Source organism: Rutidosis leptorrhynchoides, chromosome 4 (assembly GCF_046630445.1).
Source record: "Rutidosis leptorrhynchoides isolate AG116_Rl617_1_P2 chromosome 4, CSIRO_AGI_Rlap_v1, whole genome shotgun sequence".
Lineage (NCBI taxonomy): Eukaryota > Viridiplantae > Streptophyta > Magnoliopsida > Asterales > Asteraceae > Rutidosis > Rutidosis leptorrhynchoides.
The window spans coordinates 201,912,506-201,925,654 of NC_092336.1; positions in this window are offsets into that span (position 1 = coordinate 201,912,506).

A 13,149-nucleotide genomic window follows, 5' to 3' on the forward strand; every position below is an offset into this window, starting at 1 on the left:
TAGTTAGGATATGTTTAGTCTAGATTTGTTAAAAAAATTTCGTAGCTAAAACTAGCAAGTTTATCCAATTTTGTTTTACCCGTCATTTCTTCGTTTCAAATCCATTTTGAGTGATTCAAGTTGCTATAGTTTCATAATGAACTAAAATTTATGAAACTAAACAGAAAAAGTATAAGTTTATAGTCGGAAATACAGGTTACAAGTCATTTTTTAAAGAGGTAGTCATTTCCGTCAAAAAAAAGACATCTTGATGACCGTTTTGAAAAACATACTTTCACTTTGTGTTTAACCATGATTTTTGGATATAGTATCATGTTCATATGTAATATCATTTTTCCAGAAAACAAACTTCCAATTCAAAGATTAAGATACTTTTTATTTTTTTTACCCCAAAACAGCCCCCAATTCAAAGATTAAGATACTTCCAATTCCGGTGTTACGGTGTTCTTCGTGTTTCCAGGTTTTAAATAATTAAGTTAGCATATCATATAGATATAGAACATGTGTTTAGTTGATTTTAAAACTCAAGTTAGAAGGATTAACTTTATTTTCGAACAAGTTTAGAATTAACTAAACTATGTTTTAGTGATTACAAGTTTAAATCTTTGAATAAGATAACTTTATATGTATGAATTGAATGATGTTATGAACATCATTACTACCTTAAGTTTAGTAGGTAAACCTACTGGAAGTGACAAGAAATGATCTAGCTTCAAAAGATTCTTGGATGGCTTGAAAGTTCTTGAAGTAGAATCATGACACGAAAATAAGTTCAAGTAAGATTTCTGCTCGAATTAAGATTGTTATAGTTATAGAAATTGAATCAAAGTTTGAATATGAGTATTACCTTGAATTAGAGAGATAACCTACTGTAAGTAACAAAGGTTTCTTGATATTGGATGATTACTTGGAATGGATTAGAAAGCTTGGAAGTAATCTTGCAAACTTGAAAGTGTTCTTGGTTTTATGAAACTAGAACTTATAGAATATATGAAGAACACTTAGAACTTGAAGATAGAACTTGAGAGAGATCAATTAGATGAAGAAAATTGAATAATGAAAGTGTTTGTAGGTGTTTTTGGTTGTTGGTATATGGATTAGATATAAAGGATGTGTAAGTTTATTTTCATGTAAATAATTCATGAATGATTTATAATATTTTTTGTAATTTTGTGAGATATTTCATGCTAGTTGCCAAATGATGGTTCCCACATGTTTAATGACTCACATGGGCTGCTAAGGAGCTGATAATTGAAGTGTATATACCAATAGTATATACATCTAGAAGCTGTGTATTGTACGAGTACGAATACGGGCTCATACGAGTAGAATTGTTGATGAAAATGAATGAGGATGTAATTGTAAGCATTTTTGTTAAGTAGAAGTACTTTGATATATGTCTTGAAGTCTTTCAAAAGTGTACTAATACATCTAAATACACTACATGTATATACATTTTAATTGAGTCGTTAAGTCATCGTTAGTCGTTACATGTAAGTATTGTTTTGAAACCTTTAAGTTAACGATCTTGTTAAATGTAATTAATTCATTGTTATTATACTTAAATGAGATGTTAAATTGTTATGTTAACATGATAACATGGTGTATGAATATATCTTAACATCATATATATATATATGTTAAAATACTATTACAACGATAATTGTTACGTATATATATTGTTTCGAAATTCTTAAGTTAGTAGTCTTGTTTTACATATGTAGTTCATTGTTAATATACTTAATAATATATATAATTATCCTTTTATCATGTTAAATATAGTGTAACAATATCTTAATATGATACATATGTATTTAGTCAGACGTTGTTATAACGATAATCGTTATATATATCGTTTCGAGTTTCTTAACTTGTAGTCTCATTTTTATGTATATAACTCATTGTTAATATACCTAGTGATATACTTACTTATCATAATATTATGTTAACTATATGATGATATATATATATATATATATATATATATATATATATATATATATATATCATCATATAGTTTTTACAAGTTTTAACGTTCGTGAATCGTCGGTCAACTTGGGTGGTCAATTGTCTACATGACACTCATTTCAAATAATCAAGTCTTAACAAGTTTAATTGCTTAACATGTTGGAAATATTTAATCATGTAAATATCAATTTCATTTAATATATATAAACATGAAAAAGTTCGGGTCACTACAGTACCTACCTGTTAAATAAATTTCGTCCCGAAATTTTAAGCTGTAGAAGGTGTTGACGAATCTTCTGAAAATAGGTGCGGGTATTTCTTCTTCATCTAATCTTCACGCTCCCAGGTGAACTCGGGTCCTCTACGAGCATTCCATCAAACCTTAACAATTGGTATCTTGTTTTGCTTAAGTGTTTTAACCTCACGATCCATTATTTCGACGGGTTCTTCAATAAATTGAAGTTTTTCGTTGATTTGGATTTCGTCTAATGGAATAGTGAGATCTTCTTTAGCAAAAATTTCTTCAAATTCGAGACGTGGAAAGTGTTATGTACAGCCGCGAGTTGTTGAGGTAACTCAAGTTGGTAAGCTACTGGTCCGACACGATCTATAATCTTGAATGGTCCAATGTACCATGGATTTAGTTTCCCCCGTTTACCAAATCGAACAACTCCTTTCCAAGGTGAAACCTTAAGCATGACCATCTCTCCAATCTCAAATTCTATATCTTTTCTTTTAGTATCCGAGTAGCTCTTTGGTCGACTCTGGGCAGTTTTCAATCGTTTTTGAATTTGGATGATTTTCTCGGTAGTTTCTTGTATTATCTCCGGACCCGTAATCTGTCTATCCCCCACTTCACTCCAACAAATCGGAGACCTGCACTTTCTACCATAAAGTGCTTTAAACGGTGCCATCTCAATACTCGAATGGTAACTGTTGTTGTAGGAAAATTCTGCTAACGGTAGGTGTCGATCCCAACTGCTTCCGAAATCGATAACACATGCTCGTAGCATGTCTTCGAGGGTCTGTATCATCCTTTCACTTTGCCCATCAGTTTGTGGATGATAAGCAGTACTCATGTCTAGACGAGTCCTCAATTCTTGTTGCAGTGTGTGCTAAAACCTTGAAACAAATCTGCCATCCCTATCAGAGATAATAGAGATTGGTATTCCATGTCTGGAGTCAACTTACTTTAAATATAATCGCACCAACTTCTCCATTTTATCATCTTCTCTCATTGGCAGAAAGTGTGCTGATTTGGTAATACGATCGACTATTACCCAAATAGTATCATAACCATTTGCAGTTCTTGGCAATTTAGTAATGAAATCCATGGTAATATTTTCCCATTTCCATTCTGGGATTTCAAGTTGTTGAAGTAGACCTGATGGTTTCTGATGTTCAGCTTTGACCTTAGAACACGTCAAACATTCTCCTACATATCTCGCAATATCGGCTTTCATACCCGGCCACCAAAAATGTTTCTTGAGGTCCTTGTACAATTTCCCCGCTCCGGGATGTATTGAGTATCTGGTTTTTTTTGCTTCCCCAAGTACCATTTTTCTCACATCTCCAAACTTTGGTACCCAAATTATTTCTGCTCTATACCGGGTTCCGTCTTCTCGAATATTGAGGTGTTTCTCCGATCCTTTGGGTATTTCATTCTTAAAATTCCCTTCTTTTACGACACCCTGCTGCACCTCCTTTATTCGAGTAGTAAGGTTAGTACGAATAATTATATTCATAGATTTTACCCGCATAGGTTCTCTGTCCTTTCTACTTAAAGCGTCTGCTACCACATTCGCCTTCCCCAAATGGTAACGAATCTCGAAATCGTAATCATTCAATAACTCAATCCACCTACGCTGCCTCATGTTTAGTTGTTTCTGATTAAATATGTGTTGGAGACTTTTGTGATCCGTATATATAATACTTTTGACCCCATATAAGTAGTGCCTCCAAGTCTTTAATGCAAAAACAACCGCGCCTAATTCCAAATCATGCGTCGTATAATTCTGCTCGTGAATCTTCAATTGTCTAGACGCATAAGCAATTACCTTCGTTCGTTGCATTAATACACAATCGAGACCTTGCTTTGAGGTGTCACAATATATCACAAAATCATCATTCCCTTCAGGCAATGACAATATAGGTGCCGTAGTTAACTTTTTCTTCAACAAATAAAATGCTTTTTCTTGTTCATCCTTCCATTCAAATTTCTTCCCTTTATGCGTTAATGCAGTCAAGGGTTTTGCTATTTTGGAAAAATCTTGGATGAATCTTCTGTCGTAACCAGCTAATCCTAAAAATTGGCGTATGTGTTTCGGGGTTTTCGGGGTTTCCCATTTTTCAACGGTTTCAATCTTTGCTGGATCCACCTGAATACCTTCTTTGTTCACTATGTGACCGAGGAATTGAACTTCTTCCAACCAAAATGCACACTTTGAAAACTTAGCGTACAGTTTTTCTTTTCTCAACAACTCTAGCACTTTTCTCAAATGTTCTTCATGCTCTTGATCATTCTTTGAGTAGATAAGTATGTCATCGATGAAAAGAATGATAAACTTATCAAGATATGGTCCACACACTCGGTTCATAAGGTCCATGAACACAGCTGGTGTGTTAGTCAAACCAAATGGCATAACCATAAACTCGTAATGACCGTAACGCGTCCTAAAAGCTGTTTTCGGAATATCATCCTCCTTCACCCGCATTTGATGATATCCGGAACGTAAATAAATATTCGAATAAACTGACGAACCTTGTAGTTGATCAAATAAGTCGTCGATTCTCGGTAGTGGGTAACGTATCTTGATGGTAAGTTTGTTCAACTCTCGGTAGTTGATACACAACCTGAATGTACCATCTTTCTTCTTGACAAACAAAACAGGAGCTCCCCATGGTGATGTGCTTGGTCGAATGAAACCACGCTCTAAGAGTTCTTGTAATTGGCTTTGGAGTTCCTTTATTTCACGGGGTGCGAGTCTGTATGGAGCACGAGCTATTGGTGCAGCTCCTGGTATGAGATCTATTTGAAATTCAACAGATCGGTGTGGAGGTTATCCCAGTAATTCTTTCGGAAATACATCAGGAAATTCTTTTGTGATGGGAACATCATTGATGTTATTTTCTTCGGGTTTGACTTCTTCGATGTGTGCTAGAATGGCATAGAAACCTTTTCTTATTAGTTTTTGCGCCTTCAAATTACTAATAAGATTTAGCATCGTGTTGGTCTTTCCTCCGTACACCATTAAGGGTTTTCCTTTTTCTCTTACAATGCGAATCGCATTTTTGTAACATACAATTTTCTCTCTATCCTTTTTCAACCAGTCCATGCCGATTATCACATCAAAACTCCCTAACTCTACTGGTATCAAATCAATCTTAAACGTTTCGCTAACCAGTTTAATTTCTCGATTCTGACATATCTTATCTACTGTAATTAATTTACCGTTTGCTAATTCGAGTAAAAATTTATTATCCAAAGGCGTCAATGGACAACTTATTTTAGCACATAAATCCTTACTCATATAGCTTCTATCCGCACCCGAATCAAATAAAACATAAGCAGATGTGTTGTCAATAAGAAACGTACCCGTAACAAGCTCCGGGTCTTCCTGCGCTTCAACCGCATTAATGTGGAAGACTCTTCCTCGGCCTTGCCCATTATTATCCCCCTGATTTGGACACGCATTTTTGTAATGGCCCTTCTTCCCACATCCAAAATAGGTAATGTCGGCATAACTTGTTTCGGCATTATTTGTTCCCTTAGCCATTGATCCGTAGATTTCGCACTTTGTCGCACCCTGGCCCTTTCTTTTACACTTAGTACACACTACCGTACAGAGCCCAGTCGGATAGTATCCTTCACACCTCTGACATGGTTTCTACCTCTTGTTGTTATTGTTGGGATTGTTGTTGTTGCGGTTGTTATTGTTGTTGAAACGGTTGTTGTAGTTGTTGCTGGGGTGGTTGTTGTTGTTGCATTTGTTGTTGCGAAAATTGGTGCGATTATAGTTGTGATTGTTGTGTTGATTGTTAAAATTGTGACCCTTGTCATTAGTTTCTTCCCACTTTCTCTTGATTTACTTCGTGTTGGCTTCTCCGGCTGCCTGCTCTTTAACTCTTTCCTCAATCCGATTTATGAGTTTATGAGCCATTCGACTCGCCTTTTGTATGGAGGCGGGCTAGTGTGAACTTATATCTTCTTGGATCCTTTCTGGTAACCCTTTTACAAATGCGTCGATTTTCTCCTCTTCATCTTCGAACGCTCTTGGGCACAATAAACACAACTCCGTGAATCATTGTTCGTATGTGGTAATGTCGAAACCTTGTGTTCGTAATCCTTTAAGCTCTACTTTGAGCTTATTAACCTTGTTTCTGGGACGATACTGCTCAGTCATCAGATGTTTAAATGCTGACCACGGTAGTGCGTACGCAGCATCTTGTCCCACTTGCTCTAGGTAGGTGTTCCACCATGTTAACGCAGTACCTGTGAAGGTATGCGTAGCGTACTTTACTTTGTCTTCTTCAGTACCCTTACTTATGGCAAACACCGATTCAATCCGATTGGACCCTCGGTTCTATCGAATTCCAAAGGTTTACAGGCAATGAATTCTTTGTAGGAGCATCCTACACGATTTCTTGTGGCGTTATTTGTATTGCTAGATTCAGAGTTATTGTTGTTGTTTTGCATTGCAGCCTGTACCGTGGCTATGTTTGCTGCAAGGAAAACACGAAAGTCTTCCTCGCTCATGTTCAAATTCTGACGAGTCGTCGGTGCCATTTCCTTTAAAAATAGCTCAAAAGAATTAAGTTAATCATATAGAATATTAAGAGTAGTCAATAGTATTTTGTAGCATGATATGAACTCATTTATAAAAGCTTTTTCTTCATATTAGCGTTTTATAGTTTTAATTCGAGTAGTACCTACCCGTTAAGTTCATACTTAGTAGCTAATATACAATTCAACTACTACAATTCTATATGAAAAACTGATTATAATAATATTTCGCGTTCAAACTTCTATACAATATTTTACAAACTTACAATACCGCTATTATACATATAGTATGAAATATAGCACACAATAACTTTGATACAAAACAGTTGTGACAACAATCCTAGTTAATACGCAAGTCATTCAGCAAAGGCAATAAAAACACGTAATTCATAAGTCCATAAACAAGTCATGCATTCTGGTTTTACTAAGACTACTTCCCACCCTTGGTCTTGTGGAACATAACCGTTGTGGCTGTTGACAAGACAGCATGTTGTAACGTCGTCAAAGGGACGAGGGTTTCGTAATGTCCAACAACACTGTAATAATCTAAAAACCTTGTTTCTCACCCCAACTACTGAATTCGTCACTTGTGGGAAGATTTTATTTAAAAGTTGTAATCCGATGTTCTTTTTCTCATTTTGGTGAGAAGCGAACATCACTAACCCGTAAGCATAACATGCTTCTTTATGTTGCATGTTAGAAGCTCTTTCTAACTCACGAAGTCCTATGTTGGGATATGTTGAGTCAAAATAGGTTCTTAACCCGTAGCGTAAAATTGCATTTGGGTTCCCCGCATTTAACGCTTTAAAGAAAACACAGCGTAACTTACGGTGTCCCCAATGTGATATACCCATCTTTCAAATGAAAGCCTTTTATAAACCAAGGCAAGCCTAGAATGTTCATCAAATGTTCTACACAATAATTTCACCGTAAATAATTGTGCCGATGAATTCTGACGGACTTTAGACAAGATTTCATCAATCATGTCCCCGGGTAGGTCTTCTATGTAGTGACCCGAACTTTTCCATGTTTATATATATTAATTGAGATTGATATTTACATGATTAAATGTTTCCAACATGTTAAGCAATCAAACTTGTTAAGACTTGATTAATTGAAATATGTTTCATATAGACAATTGACCACCCAAGTTGATCGGTGATTCACGAACGTTAAAACTTGTAAAAACTATATGATGACATATATATGGATATATATATATAGTTAACATGATACTATGATAAGAAAACATATCATAAAGTATATTAACAATGAACTACATATGTAAAAACAAGACTACTAACTTAATGATTTTTAAACGAGACATATATGTAACGATTATCGTTATAAAGACATTTAATGTATATATATCATATTAAGAGATATTCATACATGATAATATCATGATAATATAATAATTTAAAATCTCATTTGATATTATAAACATTGGGTTAACAACATTTAACAAGATCGTTAACCTAAAGGTTTCAAAACAACACTTACATGTAACGACTAACGATGACTTAACGACTCAGTTAAAATGTATATACATGTAGTGTTTTAATATGTATTTATACATTTTTGAAAGACTTCAATACACTTATCAAAATACTTCTACTTAACAAAAATTCTTACAATTACATCCTCGTTCAGTTTCATCAACAATTCTACTCGTATGCACCCGTATTCGTACTCGTACAATACACAGCTTTTAGATGTATGTACTATTGGTATATAAACTCCAATGATCAGCTCTTAGCAGCCCATGTGAGTCACCTAACACATGTGGGAACCATCATTTGGCAACTAGCATGAAATATCTCATAAAATTACAAAAATATGAGTAATCATTCATGACTTATTTACATGAAAACAAAATTACATATCCTTTATATCTAATCCATACACCAACGACCAAAAACACCTACAAACACTTTCATTCTTCAATTTTCTTCATCTAATTGATCTCTCTCAAGTTCTATCTTCAAGTTCTAAGTGTTCTTCATAAATTCCAAAAGTTCTAGTTTCATAAAATCAAGAATACTTTCAAGTTTGCTAGCTCACTTCCAATCTTGTAAGGTGATCATCCAACCTCAAGAAATCTTTGTTTCTTACAGTAGGTTATCATTCTAATACAAGGTAATAATCATATTCAAACTTTGGTTCAATTTCTATAACTATAACAATCTTATTTCAAGTGATGATCTTACTTGAACTTGTTTTCGTGTCATGATTCTGCTTCAAGAACTTCGAGCCATCCAAGGATCCATTGAAGCTAGATCCATTTTTCTCTTTTCCAGTAGGTTTATCCAAGGAACTTAAGGTAGTAATGATGTTCATAACATCATTCGATTCATACATATAAAGCTATCTTATTCGAAGGTTTAAACTTGTAATCACTAGAACATAGTTTAGTTAATTCTAAACTTGTTCGCAAACAAAAGTTAATCCTTCTAAATTGACTTTTAAAATCAACTAAACACATGTTATATATCTATATGATATGCTAACTTAATGATTTAAAACCTGGAAACACGAAAAACACCGTAAAACCGGATTTACGCCGTCGTAGTAACACCGCGGGCTGTTTTGGGTTAGTTAATTAAAAACTATGATAAACTTTGATTTAAAAGTTGTTATTCTGAGAAAATGATTTTTATTATGAACATGAAACTATATCCAAAAATTATGGTTAAACTCAAAGTGGAAGTATGTTTTCTAAAATGGTCATCTAGACGTCGTTCTTTCGACTGAAATGACTACCTTTACAAAAACGACTTGTAACTTATTTTTCCGACTATAAACCTATACTTTTTCTGTTTAGATTCATAAAATAGAGTTCAATATGAAATCATAGCAATTTGATTCACTCAAAACGGATTTAAAATGAAGAAGTTATGGGTAAAACAAGATTGGATAATTTTTCTCATTTTAGCTACGTGAAAATTGGTAACAAATCTATTCCAACCATAACTTAATCAACTTGTATTATGTAATCTTGAGATACCATAGACACGTATACAATGTTTCGACCTATCATGTCGACACATCTATATATATTTCGGAACAACCATAGACACTCTATATGTGAATGTTCGAGTTAGCTATACAGGGTTGAGGTTGATTCCAAAATATATATAGTTTGAGTTGTGATCAATACTGAGATACGTATACACTGGGTCGTGGATTGATTCAAGATAATATTTATCGATTTATTTCTGTACATCTAACTGTGGACAACTAGTTATAGGTTACTAACGAGGACAGCTGACTTAATAAACTTAAAACATCAAAATATATTAAAAGTGTTGTAAATATATTTTGAACATACTTTAATATATATGTATATATTGTTATAGGTTCGTGAATCAACAGTGGCCAAGTCTTACTTCCCGACGAAGTAAAAATCTGTGAAGGTGAGTTATAGTCCCACTTTTAAAATCTAATATTTTTGGGATGAGAATACATGCAGGTTTTATAAATGATTTACAAAATAGACACAAGTACGTGAAACTACATTCTATGGTTGAATTATCGAAATCGAATATGCCCCTTTTTATTAAGTCTGGTAATCTAAGAATTAGGGAACAGACACCCTAATTGACGCGAATCCTAAAGATAGATCTATTGGGCCTAACAAACCCCATCCAAAGTACCGGATGCTTTAGTACTTCGAAATTTATATCATATCCGAAGGGTGTCCCGGAATGATGGGGATATTCTTATATATGCATCTTGTTATTGTCGGTTACCAGGTGTTCACCATATGAATGATTTTTATCTCTATGTATGGGATGTGTATTGAAATATGAAATCTTGTGGTCTATTGTTACGATTTGATATATATAGGTTAAACCTATAACTCACCAACATTTTTGTTGACGTTTAAAGCATGTTTATTCTCAGGTGAATATTAAGAGCTTCCGCTGTTGCATACTAAAATAAGGACAAGATTTGGAGTCCATGTTTGTATGATATTGTGTAAAAACTGCATTCAAGAAACTGATTTCGATGTAACATATTTGTATTGTAAACCATTATGTAATGGTCGTGTGTAAACAGGATATTTTAGATTATCATTATTTGATAATCTGCGTAAAGTTTTTTTTTACCTTTATTTATGAAATAAAGGTTATGGTTTGTTTTAAAAATGAATGCAGTCTTTGAAAAACGTCTCATATAGAGGTCAAAACCTCGCAACGAAATCAATTAATATGGAACGTTTTTAATCAATAAGAACGGGACATTTCATTCTAAAATTTTTGGTTGTCTATCCTTAACATCCATTTTTGTTTTAATACTGTAAAAATAGACGAGGTTTAGATTCGTAAAAGACAATTATCAAATAATACAAGCAATTTTCACATACAACAAGAAAAGTACAAGCACACTTATTTTACATATTTTACACCTCATGATTACAACTCTTTATTCCGACTCACTAGTTTCTTCCTCTTCGGACATGTTTCGTTTTGCTAATTTTCTAGGGATATATGATGTTCCTCTAATACGAGCCGTTGTTTTCACAAATGGTTTAGAAAAACCTGGTAGCTTAGAGGTTCCCGGGTTATTGTTACAACTTAAGAAATACGGGTGTTGACGATACATATAAAGTTCATCGGGGTTGGAATCAGGTTTCTCTATTTTGATGCCCTTTCCCTTATTATTTTCTTTTGCCTTTTCAAATTGGGCCGAGGTAATTTCTATAACATCATCGGAATCCTCATCGGGATCCGATTCATCGGAAAATTGGTAATCTTCCCAATATTTTTCTTCCTCGGCGGAAACACCATTGACCATTTTTAACTTTAGTCCATTGTTTGAGGATTTTCTTTTATTTATCTGTTTTTCTATGGTTCCTAATATTTTCTCCTCCAGAACCTTTTCTTCCGGTTCCTCTTCTTCCGGTTCCTCCTCTTCTGGTTCCTCCTCTTCCGGTTCCTCTTCGGGAATTTGTGAATCTTCCCAAACTATATTCGACTCTTCATATTATTAGGTGAGTCGATAGGATTTGTACTAGAGGTAGACATCTAACACACAATATCAAACACGTTAAGAGATTAATATATCACATAATATTTACATGTTAACAATATATAGTTTCCAACAAAAATGTTAAGCAAATCGTTTTTCAAGTAAACGCGGTCGAAGTCCAGGCTCACTAATGCATCCTAACGAACTCGATAAGACACACTAATGCAAATTTCTGGTTCTCTAAGACCAACGCTCTGATACCAACTGAAATGTCCCGTTCATATTGATTATAAACATTCCATATTAATTGATTTCGTCGCGAGGTTTTGACCTCTATATGAGACATTTTTCAAAGACTGCATTCATTTTTAAAACAGCCATAACCTTTATTTTATCGATAAAGGTTTAAAAAGCATTACGTAGATTATCAAATAATGATAATCTAAAATATACCGTTTATACACGACCATTACATAATGGTTTACAATAAGAATATATTACATCAAAAATAAGTTTCTTGAATGCAGTTTTTACACAATATCATACAAGCATGGACTCCAAATCTTGTCCTTATTTTAGTATGCAACAACGGAAGCTCTTAATAATCACCTGAGAATAAACATGCTTAAAACGTCAACAAAAATGTTGGTGAGTTATAGGTTTAACCAATATATTATCAAATCATAATAATAGACCACAAGATTTCATTTTATAACACATCTCATATCAGGCATTTCGCAAACTGCATAGAGATAAAAATCGTTCATATGTTGAACACCTGGTAACCGACGTTAACTTAATGAATAGAATATCCCCAAAACAGAACCTCTCGTCTGTATAATAATCTCGAAGTACTAAACCATCCATAACCTGAATGGGGGTTGTTAAGCCCAATAGATCTATCTTTAGGATTCGCGTCAATTAGGGGCCATTTCCCTAATTCTTAGGTTACCAGACATGAAGGGAAATATTCGGTTTAATAATCCAACCATAGAATGTAGTTTTGCGTACTTGTGTCTATTTTGTAAAACATTTATAAAGCTGAATGTATTCTTATCCCAAGAAAAAATATTAGATTGTAAACGTGGGACTATAACTCACTTTCACAGATTTTTACTTTGCCGGAAGTAAGACTTGGCCACTGGTCGATTCACGAACCTATAACAAATGTGTACATATATATCAAAGTATGATCGAAATATATTCACAACATTTTTTTATTACGTTTTTATGATTTAAGTTTGTTAAGTTAGCAGTCCTCATTAGTAACCTACAACTAGTTGTCCACTGTTAGATGTACAGAAATAAATCAATATATATTATCTTGAATCAATCCACGACCCAGTGTATACACATCTCAGGCTAGATCACAACTCAAAGTATATATATTTTTGGAATCAACCTCAACCCTGTATAGCAAACTC